Below are 6,000 nucleotides of genomic sequence, written 5' to 3'. Positions count from 1 at the left end.
TTCTCGTAGGGAGACGGGGATGAATCCATAGTAGTGTATTGTGTGGTGATTAGTGGACTCGTGTACGTTGTTTCACCTCCAGAGTTTCTGGTAGTCGTAGAACAGGATAGCCACAGAGTCAAAGCTGGCTTGCTGCAACTAAACCCCACATTACCTCTTGATACAGATGCATGTATGATAGGATCTGATGTAAGTCTTGCTGAGTACCTTTGTACTCATGTTGCTTTATTTATGTTTTTGCAGCGGAGACTTCGGTCTTACTAGTGTTCTCGTGGACTTCGACTAGTAGCTAGTACCTCAGCTACGATCTTGATCGGATGTTGTAGATAGTCAGGCTCTTCCAGCCTTTTTCATTTGTAGATGTCTGTACCCAGACATGTAATGCTTCCGCTTGTTGCTTGTATGCTCTGTATGACGGGTCTTGTGACCCCTGTTTGCAATAAATGCTATGATGGCTCTTCTGAGCCTTTATCTATATAATTGTTGAGTTATGCTGTGATGCCATGTTGTACAGCACATACTTGCATGTTATGCGTACGTGTAATGTGTAGTGCTATGTGTGGGATCTGACTATCTAGTTGTTTATCTTTAGTAGCCTCTCTTACCGGGAAATGTCTCCTAGTGTTACCGCTGAGCCATGGTAGCTTGCTACTGCTCTGGAACACTTAGGCTGGCCGGCATGTGTCCTTCTTCGTTCCTGTGTCTGTCCCTTCGGGGAAATGTCACGCTTTGAGTACCGGAGTCCTGTTAGCCCGCTACAGCCCGGTTTACCGGAGTCCTGCTAGCCCAGTGCTACAGCCCGGACCCACTTGCTGATGACCGACACGTTCGAAGCTGGGTCATGGATGCCTGTCCCTGTAAGTCTGTGCCACTTTGGGTTTACGACTAGTCATGTCAGCCCGGGCTCCTTATCATATGGATGCTAGCGACACTATCATATACGTGAGCCAAAAGGCGCAAACGGTCCCGAGAAAAGGTAAGACGACACCCGTGGGGATACCGTGCGTGAGGCCGCAAAGTGATATGAGGTGTTACCGGCTAGATCGATGTGACATCGAGTCGGGGTCCTGACAGCTTTGGTATCAGAGCTTGACTGCCTGTAGGATTACCAAGCCAAACTGGTCGAAGTTGAGTCTAGAAATTCTTTAGTTATATAAGGGAATTGATTGTGGGATGGAACGTAAGGCTCTTTTTACTCCTTATACCTCATGGTCTTCTGATCTGAGTCATCCTATCTTTCCTACGGGGTTAAGGAACTAGGCTTTCTCTTCCGTCTATCAGGATCACGTGTTACTACTCCGTAGTCCCATAGGATTGGTTGATCAGAGTCTTACCCCAGTTTTGAGTATTTCCGGTGTAGTCTGTTTAGTACTATCCCAGAACCTTGAGTGGTGATGTTGAGTTGTTGTACTACCCCATTTTTAGTATGATGTCTCATTCTGAGCATTTTACTGCCGTTATGCTGCCGGAATTGCCCTAGGAGTTCGAGTGATACTAACTCCTTGTCCTACATTCTACAGTCCATAGTTGATGCTGATTCCGTCCTTGGTTCGTTTCTCAGGATGTCATCAGCTAAGCGAAGTTCCGTCGCTCGTAGCCAGAACCATGGAGATGGTAGGGATGAGGATCCTCCCGACCAGTCTTCGTTGACAGAGCTCATGCTAGAGATGGAGAGGAACAAGCGTGAGTCTAATCGTTTGTTGGCACGTATCGAGGAGAACACCGCACATCAGTTCAAAGGGTCTGCTACCATTCATGATTTCATTCGCTTGCACCCACCTACTTTTCATCATTCCATCGAGCCACTCGATGCAGATGACTGGCTCCGTAGCATCACCCATAAGCTGCGTTCCGCGAACGTAGCTGAAGATGACAAGGTCACTTATGCCACATATCACCTAGAAGGTCCTGCTAGTCTTTGGTGGCAGAACTATGAGGCTATGCTTCCAGTTGGCCAGATTCCTACCTGGAAGGATTTCACTGAGGCTTTTCGCGAGCATCACATTCCCCAGGCCCTCATTGATCGCAAGAGAGAAGAGTTCTGTAGTTTCACCCAGAGTAAGATGGCTGTTGATGCTTATAGCAGAGAGTTCGAGAACCTTGCCCGCTATGCCACAGAAGAAGTGTCCACGGACGCCAAGAAGCAAGCTAGGTTCCGGAAGGGTCTCAACCCCAAGTTGCGTCGTGATCTCCACCTGCATCATTGTGATACATTCCAAGCCCTTGTGAACAAGGCCATCAATGCAGAGACAGCTCAACTCACTTACGAGGAGTCTCGTAAGCACACCCGTGATTTGGGATCTTCCTCCGGTTCTAGTTCCCAGAAACGCCGGATTTGGGTTCCAAACTCCGCTCTTCCTTCCGGTTATACACCGAGGTCATCTCATGTGGTGCCTTCTCCAACTCAGTCGTATGTTCCACCCAGGCCTACTGGTAGACCGTTTGTCAGTGCGGGTCCCCGTCCAACCTCAGGGACTTGCTTCACATGCGGGAAGCCAGGACACTATGCACGTGACTGCTCTCAGACTAGTTATGCTCCACCCCAGCCCGAGAAGATTGTTGGCTGTATTAAGCCATCACGCAAGATGATCAGTGTCAAGTCAGCCCCCACTGAACGTGGACGTGTGCATCACGTCTCAGCTAAAGACGCTCATGATGATCCAGATGTCGTTCTTAGCACACTCCTTGTCAATTGTCACCCAGCATCAGTTCTATTCGATACTGGAGCATCTCACTCCTTCATTTCTGAAGGTTATGCTCGTTTGCACGACATGTCATTTTGTGATATGCCAACTCCGCTTGAAATCCAAACCCCAGGGTCTAGATGGCAGACCACCAGAATCAGCCATGGTAACGAAATCCTTGTTGACAGACTTGTATTCCTTGCATCACTTGTAGCCCTCAAGTCTTCAGATACTAACATCATCTTGGGTATGGACTGGATGACAGCTCATCATGCCAAGATTGATTGTTACACAAGATCTGTTCAGCTTACACACCCATCTGGCAAGATAGTCACCGTCTCCACTAGAGTTGCAAAGCGTCAGCTCTATTCTCTTAATGCCAGCCCTCTTCCAGACCTTGAAGATATCCCGGTAGTCCGTGACTTTCCGGATGTCTTTCCAGAGGAACTGCCAGGTGTTCCACCTGACAGAGATGTAGAGTTCGTCATAGATCTTATCCCAGGAACAGCTCCAATCTCCCGGAGACCTTACAAGATGGCACCCCTAGAACTAGCCGAGCTTAAGAAACAACTCGATGAGTCCTTGCAAAAGGGTTTCATCCGTCCTAGTTCTTCTCCTTGGGCTTGCCCCGTCCTCTTCGTCAAGAAGAAAGACGGTACGGACCGGATGGTTGTAGATTATCGTCCCGTTAATTTGGTCACGATAAAGAACAAGTATCCGCTTCCCAGGATCAACGACCTGTATGATCAGCTCGCTGGATCCTCAGTCTTCTCCAAGATGGATTTAAGGCTAGGCTACCATCAAATTAAGATCAGAAACGGGGACATTCCCAAGACAACTTTTGTCACTCGTTATGGTCAGTACGAGTACACCGTCATGTCCTTTGGCCTAACCAACGCCCCAGCCACATTCTCCCGCTTGATGAACTCGATCTTCATGGAGTACTTAGATAAGTTCGTCGTGGTTTACCTCGATGATATTCTTATTTACTCGAAGAACGAGGAAGAGCATGCCGAACATCTTAGACTTGTGTTAGAAAAACTCAGAGAGCACCGCCTTTATGCCAAGTTCTCCAAGTGTGAATTTTGGTTGCCAGAAGTGACCTACCTAGGCCACGTAATCTCTGGTAAGGGCATTGCTGTCAATCCCGAGAGAGTTCAAGCCGTTCTCGATTGGACTCCACCTGAGACCGTTAAACAAGTTAGGAGTTTCCTTGGTCTAGCCAGCTATTGTCGCCGCTTTGTTGAAAACTTCTCCAAAGTAGCCAAACCCCTCACGGAACTTCTCAAGAAAGATAAAAAGTTTGAGTGGTCCCCACAGTGTGAGTACAGTTTTCAGGAACTGAAAAGACGCCTGACTTCTGCTCCCATACTTGTGCCACCGGATTTCACTAAAGACTTTATTATCTACTGCGACGCCTCACGACAAGGACTAGGTTGCATTCTTATGCAGGATCGTCATGTGATTGCCTATGCATCTCGACAGTTGCATCCACATGAGGAGAATTATCCTACACATGATCTAGAGCTTGCAGCCGTAGTCTATGCACTCAAGACTTGGCGACATTACCTCCTTGGTAAACGTTGCGAGATCTACACCGATCACCAGAGTCTCAAGTATATCTTCACCCAACCGGATCTGAACCTTAGGCAAAGACGTTGGTTGGAGTTGATCACAGATTATGATCTAGGGATTACCTACACCCCAGGCAAAGCCAATGTCATGGCTGATGCTCTAAGCCGTAAATCCTATTGCAACAATCTCATGTTGCAGCAAGGCCAACCACTTCTCCATGAGGAATTCTGTAAGCTTAACCTTCACATTGCGCCTCGCGGATTCCTTTCTACCTTGGTGGCGAAACCTACCCTTGTGGATCTTATCATCGAAGCCCAGAAACATGATACGGGGATTACCCGGATCAAGAGGAACATTAAGAAGGGAGTTGGTGGATGTTTCTCTATGGATGATCGCGGTGTTGTTTTCTTTGAGAATCGCTTGGTGGTTCCCAAGAAGCAACATCTTCGGCAGTTGATTCTTAAGGAGGCGCATGAATCTCCTCTCACGATTCATCCCGGTAGTACTAAGATGTATCAGGATCTACGCCAGAGGTTCTGGTGGACTAGGATGAAGAGAGAAATCGCTGAGTTCATTGCTAAATGTGACATATGTCGTCGCGTTAAGGCAGAGCATCAAAGACCTGCTGGCACCCTTCAGCCTTTAGCTATTCCTGAATGGAAATGGGATAAAGTTGGTATGGACTTCATTACCGGCTTTCCCAGGACCAAGAGAGGGAATAACGCTATCTTCGTAGTCGTTGATCGTCTCTCCAAAGTGGCTCACTTCCTTCCTGTTCGAGAGAGTATCACTGCTAGTCAGCTTGCTGACTTATATATTTCTCGAATAGTGTCACTTCATGGTGTTCCACTAGAGATCAATTCAGACCGTGGCAGTCTTTTCACTTCTCATTTCTGGGAGAGTTTCCAAACTGCCATGGGAACCCATCTTTCTTTCAGTACCGCTTTCCACCCTCAGTCGAGTGGTCAGGTGGAACGGGTCAATCAAATTCTCGAAGACATGCTCAGAGCTTGCGTTATCTCCTTCAGTATGGATTGGGAGAAATGTCTTCCTTTCGCCGAGTTTGCTTATAACAATAGCTACCAATCCAGCCTCAAGCAAGCTCCTTTTGAGGTTCTCTATGGACGAAGATGTCGAACACCTTTGAACTGGTCAGAAACCGGTGAAAGACAATTCTTTGGACCGGATATGATCCAGGAGGCAGAAGAGCAAGTTCGCATCATTCGTGAGAATTTGAAAACAGCCCAGTCTCGTCAGAAGAGTCAGTATGATCGTCATCATAAGGATATGACTTATGAAATTGGCGACCAAGCTTACCTTCGGGTTACTCCTTTGAAGGGTACCCATCGTTTCGGTATCAAGGGCAAGTTGGCTCCTTGTTACATTGGTCCTTTTCGTATTCTCGCTAAACGAGGAGAGGTTGCCTACCAATTGGAACTACCCCCACATCTTTCTCGAGTTCATGATGTCTTCCACGTCTCTCAACTCAGGCGTTGCTTCTCGGATCCTATCCGTGGAGTGGACCACGAAACGCTTGATCTCCAAGATAACCTCACATACCGAGAGTACCCGGTTCGCATTCTTGATCAAGCAGAGCGTGTTACTCGACGTCAGAACGTCAAGTTTCTCAAAGTTCAGTGGTCTCATCATTCCGAGAGAGAAGCTACCTGGGAGCGAGAAGATCGTCTTCGACTGGAGTACCCCGCTTTCTTTCCGTCGACCCCTGAATCTCGGGACGAGA

The sequence above is a fragment of the Triticum aestivum genome, chromosome 7A, assembly GCF_018294505.1.
Source record: "Triticum aestivum cultivar Chinese Spring chromosome 7A, IWGSC CS RefSeq v2.1, whole genome shotgun sequence".
NCBI lineage: Eukaryota > Viridiplantae > Streptophyta > Magnoliopsida > Poales > Poaceae > Triticum > Triticum aestivum.
Note: the sequence above shows the minus strand (reverse complement) of the source record.